Here is a 13241-nt window from a genome sequence, read left to right as displayed (position 1 = left end):
TACATATAAATATAACATGATCTGCAGGTTACATTATGTGATAAGTGGGACAATATGAGACCTTTGACTTTGGAGAGGGTTTCTCATTTTGTGTAGACTTGACAAACATAGGTAAACCAATATTTTACTAAGGAATGGATTTCCTTATTTCTCTAGACTTTGTCTCAACACGCAGCCCTGCACTGTTAATGGAAATGAATAACGAGCTACCAAAATGCTCTCTCAATACTTAATATCCTGTTCTAATACATTTATCAAGCTAAAAGGTTGTTCCGTTCTGACTGCTCCCAATCTATCAATCAGTTTCATTGAAGAATCTTCCTGTTAGCTCATTATGATTTAAATGAAAACTAAATCAGATTCTATATTTTTCTTTGTCTTCCCCCTGCTATCCAAGATGGTACCTTAAATAGAGATGTACACCATTCTTTTTCTAGGTATCATATCGCACAACACATATCAACATGTTTTGAGAAGATTTTGTTCTACAAACAAAGGGGGGGGAATCTTTACGGTTTGAGAAAAATGGAGTACATATACAGAGTGTAGGGAGCAGCTAGCAACGAATAGAGAGTAGGGTGCTTTAACAACTCATGGCTCGAACCAAAATTCTGCTCAAAAGAAGGCTGATTTTCTATTGATTGATTTGTCTGTTCATGGACAGTCCAAGTATGTTGTGATGAACAGACCTGGCTCCAGCAACATGTCTCCTGAGTGACAGCCAATGGGAGCTGATGGAATGCTGGTCCAACAGAGTTAAAGACTGTTGGATGGAAAAGGAAGCTCTAGGAGCTGCTGAAGAGAGAAGAGTTTGAGATGCTGCTAAAGGAGGCAGCAGAGAAATAACTGGCTGTTTATCTGTTCTTTAAAATTGAAACCTTTCCTATTTAACCCTAGTATGGTTTTTTATTTACAATCCATTCATTCCTATGTTCATTCTTATAAACAAAGTTTATTTTTGTTTTGTTATATATATTTTCAGGTTGCTTTCATGTATTAAACAGTACATTACAGCCCTGTGCAATTAGCAGTGTTTCATGCATGTGCATTCTCTCACAGCCTGATGAGAGTTGTAGCTTCCATCCTTCACCACAGACTTGCTCTTGCTGCACACTGTTCACCAGCCAATCATTTAAATAAAGAGTGAACAAATCAATCAGTCTGCCAGTTATTATACACAAACAGCTCTGCTGCAAAAGTCTTATGATAAAAAGCCTTCTCATTATTTAAGTCCATGTTATCAAGGTTATTCCATGCATGTGCATTTTCATAGATCTTGGGGGGGGGGGGGGTAATTCTTCCCACAACATTTAATTGCCTGACTCTCCATGACACTGAGGTCAAATTGATTTCTCCTAACATGTAAGTTCCCTGACCTAGATGGTCCAAGCTAGCCCCATCTCATCACATCTCAGAAGCTAAGCAGGGTTGTCCCTGGTTGGTTACTTGGATGGGAGACCAAGGAAGTCCAGGATGACTACAAAGAGGCAGGCAATGGCAAACAACTTCTGCTCATCTCTTGCCTGGAAAACCCCACTGGGGGGGTTGCCATAAGTCAGTTGTGACTTGATGGCAACATGCAGACTTAAACACAAAATGTGCAGCTCTGTCACCACAAGGGAAGGAAACTACCACCACAGCTATTGCACAGCTATGATGCTGTTTAGTAGCTGTACAACCTGTAGTGCTGCCTGAAACAAATGTCACACTATCTGACTTGAGTAGTGCTTCCTCTCTACTATGGCCTCATGTTACAATTAGACAGAGGGTTCAGCATCTGACAGATTTGCTACAGCTACCCCACATGGTGCTTGAAGTCTTGTGACCCTTCAGACACCATTTTATACTGCTGTACTAAACCTGCATATGATAAGACATGCTGTTCTTGTTGACCCTTGGCAAAGTGCTGGTCATTCCACCTGATGCTAAGTCTCAGGCCAAGGTACTTTACTAGGTAGTAAAGCTGAATGGCACAATGTTGCCTTTGCAAATGCAGCAGTCTGTGATGTATTCAGATGTGTGTGCTTGCCTGCCTTGTGTGTGTGCAGACTAGAGGTGGGCACGATACAAAAAAAAAATACGGATCAAGCTGATTGTGGATTGGCGTTGGCGACAATCCTGAATTAACGATCCACACCGATCATCTCTTGTTTCCAATCCGTGGATCGTGGATCATGGAGGCAAAAGCGGAGGGGTGCCCTGCTGTTCCCAGCGATACAGGAACAGTGGCTGATGCCGGCGGCATCTGTGTTTGTGTTTGGCTGTCTGTGTTTGGCCATCAGAGCTTCCTATCAGGGTTTGCAGGGATGAGATTGGAGTACCCATGGCTACAGAACACCCCCTTCCCCCTCCCTCTCCTGGGTGTCTTCTCCCAGCTGGTGACTGCTTTGCTGCTCCGTGGTTGGAAGGAGGCCCTGCTGATCAAGGAAAGCTGGGCTTCCATTCGGGTTTCCAGGTCGACAGAAGGAGGGCAAACACAGCTCAGGCATTCCCCTGGCTCCGTTGCCAGGGGAATAGATTGCTGGTGCCTGAGTGTCTGGCTTCCCGATCTGAGCACGATCGCCTCGATCAAGCCCCAATCCAGCCCCCCTCCCGATCGCTGGATCGTTGGCCGTGCCCGAGCACGATCCACCGGGTCCCGATTGCGCGATCGCCATTATCGTGGGTTTTTTTCAATTGTAATGCGGATCGTGCCCATCTCTAGTGCAGACTGCAGGAATCTTTTTGGGGATTTTTTAAAAAATAACATAATATAGAAGTTAAGAGGGACAGCTGGATTTTTCTGCTTGACTCCTACTTTCAGTATTGTGGGGATCTTGCTACCCAAACAGGGCTGGAACTTTTATTTACTAATTATGTACTTTATTTAAAGAATTTCTATGCTGCCTTTCCACCCAAATAGAGTCCCCCAGGGCTCTATAGCATCAAAACATTAGAACATTTTAATATTAAAACAGCTTGTCAAATAAAGTATATAATAAATCAACAATTCAATAAAAAACTTATAAATCAACAAACACACATAGCAACACAATATGGGAAGAAGGCTAATAACAGTTACTGAGGGTACCACAAACAAAACAAAATAAGTCTCCAACCACTGACAGAACATGATAGATGGAGACAGACAAATCTTCTTGGGGAGGAAGTTCCAAAGTTTTGGCTCCATGACTGAAAAGGCCCTTTCTTGAGTTGCCTTGCCACCATCTAGCCTCACATGGTGAGGGATTCTGAAGCAGGGCCTCTAAAGATGACTGGAGAGGATGGTAGGTTCATATTGGAGAAGGCAGTCCTTTTACAGATAAAGTGAAGCAAGGGTCTATATATAGCCCTGGAAAATAGTAAACTATGAGCTAAGCTACAAGAGATGAATTATGCGAGGAGGAGCACATGAAGGGAGTCACAATGTTAGCCAGGAAGCTGAGTTTTAAAAGGCAGATCAGGCTCTGTCAATTTTCCCTCTCTGCAGAGCCAGCAAAGATGGCTGCACAGAGGATTTGTTAATTTCCTCTTTGCCTCTTAGAAAGGGAGGTGAAACTGACAGAGGCTTCAGGAGGCAAAGAGGAAATGAACAAGCCCTCTGAGCAGCCATCTCCCTGGCTTTGCAGAGAGGGGAAATTAACAAACCTTCCAATCTCTTTTAAAACTCAGCTTCCTGTTGTAATTCATCTCTTGTAGCTTGGCTCTAAGTCCATTTGTTGGTATTATATTAGATAGGGATGACCACAAAACCCATTGGACTGTGCTTCAAACTAAAACTCACTCCATGGGAAATTCAACATTTTACAATGTTTTTATTTTTTCTAAAAATTTCCCTGGTGTCTGCATTGACTCCCCCCCCCCTCATTTAAGTGTGAAGCCCTATAGTTGTGACCAAAGACAGAGGCACAATTAGGAAAAGCATACCTGTGAGATGCCAAAATGAAAATAAAATATTTATGACTTTAAAATCATCAATTTATATACTAGAAACATATATTTTATAAGGTTTTTTAAAATAACAGCTCACAAATTAATGTATTGGAAAGATCAGTTGTATTTTGTTGTTTCTACAATATAAAAGAGGGCAATTGTGCATTTTTCCAAAACAGAATCAATAATAATAAAAACCCTTTTCAAGTTTACATGTATGCCTTCTTTTGTTTATGGCAATTAAAAAATTTGTTTTGAAGGATCTTCCATTATTTCATTTCTGTAAATGAGTTACAATACATGGATTCTACCTCCTCATTGAAGTTCCATTGCTAGAGTAAGAACTTTAAAGAAGGAAGAAGGATTAAAGAGGGAGTAAAAAAGGAAGGAATCTTAATTGGAGCAAACCTGGGAGAATCTGCTCATCCCTGTAGGATCAGACAATTGTCTGTTAAAAAATAACAGCTGAAGTGTTTAATCACTCACAAGTAGACCTCCCATTTACCAGCCCAGGGTGGAGAACTGTCTGTTCCCCACACTCATTTCTAGTCCGTGAGGAATTGAGGGCAAAAATGGCCTCCGCATAGTGATGCTCTAAGAAGTTCCCCTAGTCTCTGTGGTAAGGAGACCTGAGAAATTCCACCCTCCCCAGGCACAGTCCCTAAATCTACCAGCATTCACCGAGGCAGTGTTAGAAATCCTAGATCCTGAGGAGTTAGCCGTGTTAGTCTGTAGTAGCAAAATCAAAAAGAGTCCAGTAGCACCTTTAAGACTAACCAATTTTATTATAGCATAAGCTTTCGAGAATCGAGTTCTCTTCATCAGATGCCTGATCAAAACTGGGCAGATACAGAAGAGGAGGGGGAAAGAGAGAGAGAAAAGGGAGGGGGCATAAATCACAAGAAGGCAGAATGCAATTAGCATAGAGGCAATCAAAACATTCCTTTGCTTGGAAAAGTAAACATTTCCTTTTGGTGTGCAGTCAGTTTGTAGCAGTGAAGGTATCCAATTCCTATGTAGTATAAGCCTTCGGTAACCACAGCTCTCCCTGCCAGTTGCATCTGACAAAGAGAACTGTGGTCCCCGAAAGCCCACACTAGGCGTCACTGGGCTCCCCCAGATCACGCCTCTGTAAAGAGAATCTGTTACCTGCGGTAATGTGATAACCATTCATAGTCTCTATTCAGTCCCCGCTTGACAGAGTCAAATTTGCATATGAATTCCAATTCAGCAGCCTCCCGTTGGATTTTGTTTTTGAAAGGTTTCTGTTGAACCACAGTGACCTTTAAGTCTTTGGTGGAATGTCCTGGTAGATTGAAGTGTTCTCCCACTGGTTTTTGGACGTTTCCATTTCTAATGTCAGATTTGTGTCCATTTATTCTTTTGCGTAGAGGTTGGCTGGTTTGTCCAATGTACAGAGCAGAAGGACATTGTTGGCACATGAGGGCATATATCAGATTGGAGGATGAGCAGCTGTAAGAGCCAGAGACAGTGTAGTTGATGCCATTGGGTCCTGTAATTGTATTCCCTGGGTAGATATAGGGGCAGAGCTGGCATCTGGGTCTGTTGCAGGGCCTGGTCCCTGTGCTGGTGACTCTGCTGGCCGATTCATGATTGTAAGTGAGAAGTCGTTTAAGGTTGGGGGGCTGTCTGTAGGCAAGGAAAGGTCTTCCACCCAGGGCTTCTGAGAGAGAGGTATCATTTTCCAGGATGGGTTGTAGCTCACTGATGATACGTTGGATGGGTTTGAGCTGGGAGCTATAGGTGACAACCAGTGGTGTTCTGTTGTTAGTTCCTTTAGGTTTGTCCTGGAGCAGACTGTTTCTGGGTACTAGTCTGGCCCTGTTAATTTGTTTCTTCACTTCATTTGGTGGGTATTGTAGTCCCAAAAATGCTTGTTGTAAATCTCTTAAGTGTGAGTCTCGGTCGAGAGCATTGGAGCAGATACGGTTGTAACGTAAGGCTTGGCTGTAGACAATAGACCGAGTGGTATGTTTAGGGTGGAAGCTGGAGGCATGTAGATATGAGTATCGGTCTGTTGGTTTCCGGTATAAGGTGGTATTTATTCGTCCATTATGTAGTTGTACAGTGGTGTCCAGGAAGTGTACCTGTTGTGTAGAGTGGTCCAGGCTTAGGTTGATAGTAGGGTGAAAGTTATTGAAGTCCTGATGAAATCTCTCAAGGGCTTCCTTCCCATGGGTCCAAATGATGAAGATGTCATCCAGGAATCTTAAGTATAGTAGTGGTTCCAGTGGATGGGAGCTGAGGAAGCGTTGCTCTAAGTCCGCCATGAATATGTTAGCATATTGTGGTGCCATGCGTGTGCCCATGGCTGTGCCATTAACCTGTAGATATAAGTTGTCACCAAATTCGAAGTAATTGTGAGTGAGTACGAAGTGACAAAATTCAGTGGCGAGGTTTGCTGTGGTTTTGTCCGGGATAATATTCCGTATGGCTTGCAGTCCATCTGCATGTGGGATATTGGTGTACAAGGCCTCCACATCCATGGTTGCTAGGATGGTGTCATCTGGTAGGTTGTCAATGGATTGTATTTTCCTGAGGAAGTCAGTGGTGTCCCGTCAATAGCTGGGTGTGCTGGTGGCATAGGGCCTGAGGATAGAGTCCATGTATCCCGAGACTCCTACTGTGATGGTGCATTTTCCTGCAACAATTGGGCGTCCTGGGTTACCCGCTTTGTGGATTTTGGGTAGTAGGTAGAATCTTCCTGGTCGTGGTTCCTGGGGTGTGTCCGTATGGATGCATTCTTGTATGTCCATGGGGAGTGTTTTTAATATTTTATTGAGTTCCCTTTTGTATTGTTCAGTGGGGTCAGAAGGTAGTATTTTATAGAATGTTGTGTTGGAGAGTTGTCTTTCTGCTTCTTGTATATAATTTTGTTTATCCATGATGACAACTGCTCCGCCTTTGTCAGCTTCCTTGATTACGATGCCAGAATTATTTTGGAGGCTGTTTATGGCCTCTCTTTCTCCACGGCTGAGGTTCTGCTTTAGGTGTTGTTGTTTGTCAATTATCTCAGCCTGAGCACGTCTACGGAAGCATTCAATGTAAAAGTCCAATGAGGAGTTACGGCCCTCAGGGGGTGTCCATGTGGAATTCTTTTTCCTGGAGTTTTGTAACGATGGTTGTGTATTGCTGGGTTGGGGGGGTGGGGGCTGCTGAGGCTGCTGTGATGGTGTCTGTTCAGTGCTTTGTTCGTCGTTTTGTCCAGCAGAGTAGTTGAAGAATTCTTTCATCTTAGGCGTCTAAAATAGGCCTCCAGGTCTCCACAAAGTTGTATGGTTTGTGTGGGTCTGGCTGGGCAAAAGGATAGTCCACGTGAGAGGACTGATTCCTCTGCTGGACTCAGCTTGTAACTGGAAAGATTGATTATGTTGCTTGGATCCCAAGTGTTTTTGCTCTCTGTTGCAGGCAGGAGTTTTGAGAATTTCTTCTCCTTCTTGTTCTGTAATTCAGTGAATAGATTACAATAAATAGTTTCTCTGGTTGTGGCAAACATCTCCCAGTTACCGGTCTGTGCAGAAGGGGTGCACTTCATGGAAGAGTCTAGTTCAGAGACCTCTTGTTTGATCCATTGTTGCTTGCTGTACATCAGTCCAATGAGGTGAATTAATTAATTAATTAATTAATTAAAAACAAGATTTTGTTTTTGAAAGGGGACTGAATAGAGACTATGAATGGTTATCACATTACCACAGGTAACAGATTCTCTTTACAGAGGCGTGATCTGGGGGAGCCCAGTGACGCCTAGTGTGGGCTTTCGGGGACCACAGTTCTCTTTGTCAGATGCAACTGGCAGGGAGAGCTGTGGTTACCGAAGGCTTATACTACATAGGAATTGGATACCTTCACTGCTACAAACTGACTGCACACCAAAAGGAAATGTTTACTTTTCCAAGCAAAGGAATGTTTTGATTGCCTCTATGCTAATTGCATTCTGCCTTCTTGTGATTTATGCCCCCTCCCTTTTCTCTCTCTCTTTCCCCCTCCTCTTCTGTATCTGCCCAGTTTTGATCAGGCATCTGATGAAGAGAACTTGATTCTCGAAAGCTTATGCTATAATAAAATTGGTTAGTCTTAAAGGTGCTACTGGACTCTTTTTGATTTAGAAATCCTAGTTATAGCAGAATTCCTGACTCTCGTCACTTGCCTGTGAGCAGAACTACAAGTGACAAAAGGCACAGATTGGACACTTGTCAGCTTCCCTCAAGTTTTGATGGGAAATGTAGGCAGCTTGGCGGAATGTTGGACAAGTAACAGTTGAAAAGTCCATTGGACAGCAGTCATAGAGCAAAGCTGCAAGACTAGGATGCCTACATTTCCCATCAAAACTTGAGGGAAACTGACAAGTGTCCAACCTGTGCCTTTTGTCACTTGTAGTTCCAGAGGGGATCACTGTAATCTTGTAAAGACAACTGCAAATAAATCTTAAGAAAGGTTATCATCTCATGAAAGAAATTATTTACAATGCTAACGTGCAGCTACTTGTTCTGGGATATGCCACCCTAAGTGAGTGGCAGTACATTTCTCAATTCATAGTAATTTATTTAGTTAGTTAGTTAAAACATTTATGTGCGGCCTTTCCACCCAAAATAAGGTCCTCAAAGAGGTGATCATAAATAACATTTAAAATGCACATATAAATAGAATAAATCATATAGACATATAAGCAAACAAAAAACAAACACACAACCAGGGAGGAGAGCCAATTTGAGTTTGCTGGGGGTACACCAAATGAAACAAAATAGTCTTCAGCTGTTGGGTCTACAAGTGATAAATTGATATAAGACCGAGCACCATTCTTGTGAACATAGTTTATCATGAGAGAAAGGGCCAAAGATTCCAGGGACATTTCTTCATTGCCTCAAGGTGTTCATTGCCTCAGGGTGTTTGAAAACACCTCATATGACCCCATTCTGCCTCAGGATTTCACAAACGGAGTTCACGTGGAAGTCCCATTATTATCCTGCTGTGAATTACAGAATCCTGGCAGAAAATTTCCCTGCCCCGTTCTCCTGTGCTTGTCATCTGAGTCATTGTGACAAAAACAGAGCTAATTAAAATAATTAGAATAGCTTGGGTGATAGTTCTGCATTCAATATTACAGAAAACCACTACTTTCAGCTGATATGTTAACATAATTAGCTTGTACTTCCCTCTTCAGCATGTTAAATAAGATCTCTGCAAGGCAAAAGAGAGATCAGAAAACTGAAAATCTGTAGCAGGTTTGTCCTGAATTTGTGGGTGTGCTTCGTGAAATATTACAGGACTCTGTAAACTGCTCTTCTGTATTGAAGGCACCTTTAACTATATAAATGTTATACTGACTTTCCTTCTTGAGACAAACTATTTTAAAAAAACAATACTAGCACTTTTTGTGAAGTTCAGCACAGAGGCTTTGCTTATGCTTGCCTGAGCACAGTCTAATAACTGCATAATAATAGGTGGATTGTTTCCTTTTGAAAATCATTAATGATCCTTAATTGTGCCAACTAGTTAGTTAAAGGTTTATGGTACTGGCTAGAGAGAGATTCTTTTGATATTTCATGCTGTATCATAGATTAACAGTACAGTTCCAAACAGAGTTACACCCTTTTAAGCCCATTTCACTGCTATCAGAAGAATGTATCTCTGCTTAAGATGCCAGGGTAAGGCTACTAAGTGGGCAAGTAGTAATTTATACAGTGCACCACTGAAATGTAACCTCTTGGTAAGTCAATAGCTTGGTCTGGTCTACACACAGAAGAATGAGTGAAGAATATCATGGTAGAAGTTTCAGGTAGTATGGAGTCTACTAAGCAAATACCATCCCTGCCAAATGGCAAAGAGAATTTTGCCATATGTCTGGTATAGATAAATCCTACACTGCATGACTTGGCTAGAGTTTCCTGGGTAGAGGTTGCCAAGAGGAGGAAAGGAAGCTGAAGATAAAGGGGCAGAAAAAGGTAGCTCAGGGTGTGGGTGTGATCCTATATTTGGCCTTTCCTGAAACCTTTCTGATATGGCTGCCAAGTATCTGGATGAAGAAATCTGTTTAATATTAAGCTGAGGTTTCTGGATCTAGGTAGAAGTTACCCCAAAGCTGGGAGTAGCCCACCTGCCTGAAAAACTCCACAGAAATATTCATCAATGACCCACGCAGAGCTGCCTCGAGATCTTTTGGCCATAAGAAAAGTCTTGGGGGCAAAGGACAATAGTAAGATTCCCAACCTGAACATACCTCTTCCTGCCCCCAACTTGCTTGAGTCAAGAACGTAAGAAAACCATCTGGCCTCCACTCAGTTCTTTGTTAAACCAGCTCAAGCTAGTACTTTGAACAGGTAACCCAATCACCTTGCCCTAGGATGATTTTCCCATACTGAGCATGGTTAATTTCCCCATTTTTGGACTTTTCACTCCCTTAAATTTGAATCAAAACTCGCCAGTGAGAACCAAGGCCACACACAACACCTCCATACTTACTCCCTCCCCCGTGGTTCCTATTAAAAAGGGCATTCTAGCCCCTCCAGTTTTGTAGCTGGTTTCTGGATCCTACTTCTTACCCTAGCCCATGGCTGCAGGTGGATCTCATTCCAGACTCTTGGATTTTCAACCAACGTTGACTTTTCTCTCTGGAATTTCTGCCACTAAAGACTTGACTTCTCTTGATTGCTGCCCTTCCCTATGGATTGGGTATTCCTTTCTCCAGAATCATGTGTAGTATAACTTTCTTTGGCGGCTTTCCATTTTCCACCAATTTATTGTCCTCTCAAACCTCTCTCCAAATAGACAGATTTTAGGCAGGTAAGTTGTTGAAAGTTTATTGGTGTGCTGCACATTTCATTGCTTGCAATGGTTTTACTGATTTTGACTCTCCCTTCTTAGATCTTTGTTCTGGTCAGGGAATAAAATCCCTTTCTTATCTTTCATTTCAGTGAGTTGTTTTTCATCTGAGTATTGGTCTAAGTTGGAATCTTGGTGTACAGTTCAACCCCAATTTAGTTAATGATACCCTGGTGATGCATATTTTGCCTGGCACACAAAGGGATTGTGGCCCTATGCTTTCCCCCATATTTGGGTAATAAAGGGGAGAGGCTATGAAGGCAGTCAGGAAAGAGGAAATAGTGAGGTAGGGGGAAAATTGGATGCCTCTCTATAAGTTCTTGAGGTTCCCTCACTTGTTCTTCGTAATGCTAACGAGAACGAATGAAATTGGTTATGGTCATACAATGCAGAGATGAAAACAATCTGTCCTTGTTGGAATGCTTTTTTGTATACTTTAGATGAGTTTTTCATGTTTAAAAAAAGATAGGAAAGACAAGAAAATTCAGGACAATCTTGCAGTTTAGCAGAATAACCACAGAAGTCACGACCCTTTTCGTTTCCATTCTTTCCCCTTCTGCTGGAAATAGAACTTACCGTATGTGTTCTCATAGCTCCTTTGGGTTTCTCAGCACGAGGCATGGAAACATTTCCAGTTGTGGAGAGAAAAGAAATGATGAAAGAAACAAAACCCTCTTTCATAGAATATCACACTTTTAATTATACCAGTATCAAGAGTTTGTTGCATACCCAGTAATTAAAAGTAGCCTGTGCCAACTATTTTTGGCACAACTCAAGTTGACAAGCACACATTTCTCTACAGTTATACTGTCAGATACCTAAAAGTTGCTGCCTCCTGAGATAGCAGTCTGCTATACAAATATGCTTCCTGCAGGTCTGTGCCAAATGACAACCTTTAACCCCTCAAGCACTGATCCTCATTGATTTCATTTGGGTAACCATCCCTTATGAACCTTATGAAATACAGGCAAGTATTAGCCACATAACCATTAAAACTTCTACTGATGATTTACCATAGAGGAAGGGGAGGACCATAAAAGAGAGGCGCACAAAACAAATAGGCTTACTTTTGTTAATTAATCGGGTGACCTTGGCCTGTCACATACTCTTAGTCTAACTTAACTAGTCACAGTGTTGTTAGAAAGAAAAAAATGGAGGAGAGGAGAATGATTTAAACTGCTGTAGGGAGAAAGGTGGGATATAAATGAAGTAAAATATAATTAATAAAAGCAATAAAAGAATTTCCAATGGCTGCCATTTCATCTGTACTGACTAGAGTTGCCAGCCTCCAGGTGGAGATGGGAGATCTCCAGGAGAATCTCCAGGTAACAGAGATCAGTTGGCTGGGGGGAAATGGCTGCTTTGGAGGATGGACTCTATGGCATCATACTCTGGACTTGGAGCAACGCTTCCTCAGCTCCCATCCACTGGAACCACTACTATACTTAAGATTCCTGGATGACATCTTCATCATTTGGACCCATGGGAAGGAAGCCCTTGAGAGATTTCATCAGGACTTCAATAACTTTCACCCTACTATCAACCTAAGCCTGGACCACTCTACACAACAGGTACACTTCCTGGACACCACTGTACAACTACATAATGGACGAATAAATACCACCTTATACCGGAAACCAACAGACCGATACTCATATCTACATGCCTCCAGCTTCCACCCTAAACATACCACTCGGTCTATTGTCTACAGCCAAGCCTTACGTTATAACTGTATCTGCTCCAATGCTCTTGACCGAGACTCACACTTAAGAGATTTACAACAAACATTTTTGAGACTACAGTACCCACCAAATGAAGTGAAGAAACAAATTAACAGGGCCAGACTAGTACCCAGAAACAGTCTGCTCCAGGACAAACCTAAAGGAACTAACAACAGAACACCACTGGTTGTCACCTATAGCTCCCAGCTCAAACCCATCCAACGTATCATCAGTGAGCTACAACCCATCCTGGAAAATGATATCTCTCTCTCAGAAGCCCTGGGTGGAAGACCTTTCCTTGCCTACAGACAGCCCCCCAACCTTAAACGACTTCTCACTTACAATCATGAATCGGCCAGCAGAGTCACCAGCACAGGGACCAGGCCCTGCAACAGACCCAGATGCCAGCTCTGCCCCTATATCTACCCAGGGAATACAATTACAGGACCCAATGGCATCAACTACACTGTCTCTGGCTCTTACAGCTGCTCATCCTCCAATCTGATATATGCCCTCATGTGCCAACAATGTCCTTCTGCTCTGTACATTGGACAAACCAGCCAACCTCTACGCAAAAGAATAAATGGACACAAATCTGACATTAGAAATGGAAACGTCCAAAAACCAGTGGGAGAACACTTCAATCTACCAGGACATTCCACCAAAGACTTAAAGGTCGCTGTGGTTCAACAGAAACCTTTCAAAAACAAAATCCAACGGGAGGCTGCTGAATTGGAATTCATATGCAAATTTGACTCTGTCAAGCTG

This window comes from Eublepharis macularius, chromosome 7 (genome assembly GCF_028583425.1).
Source record: "Eublepharis macularius isolate TG4126 chromosome 7, MPM_Emac_v1.0, whole genome shotgun sequence".
Classification (NCBI taxonomy): Eukaryota; Metazoa; Chordata; class Lepidosauria; order Squamata; family Eublepharidae; genus Eublepharis; species Eublepharis macularius.
The sequence above is the reverse complement of the archived record's forward strand: the minus strand, read 5'-3'. Positions refer to the sequence as shown.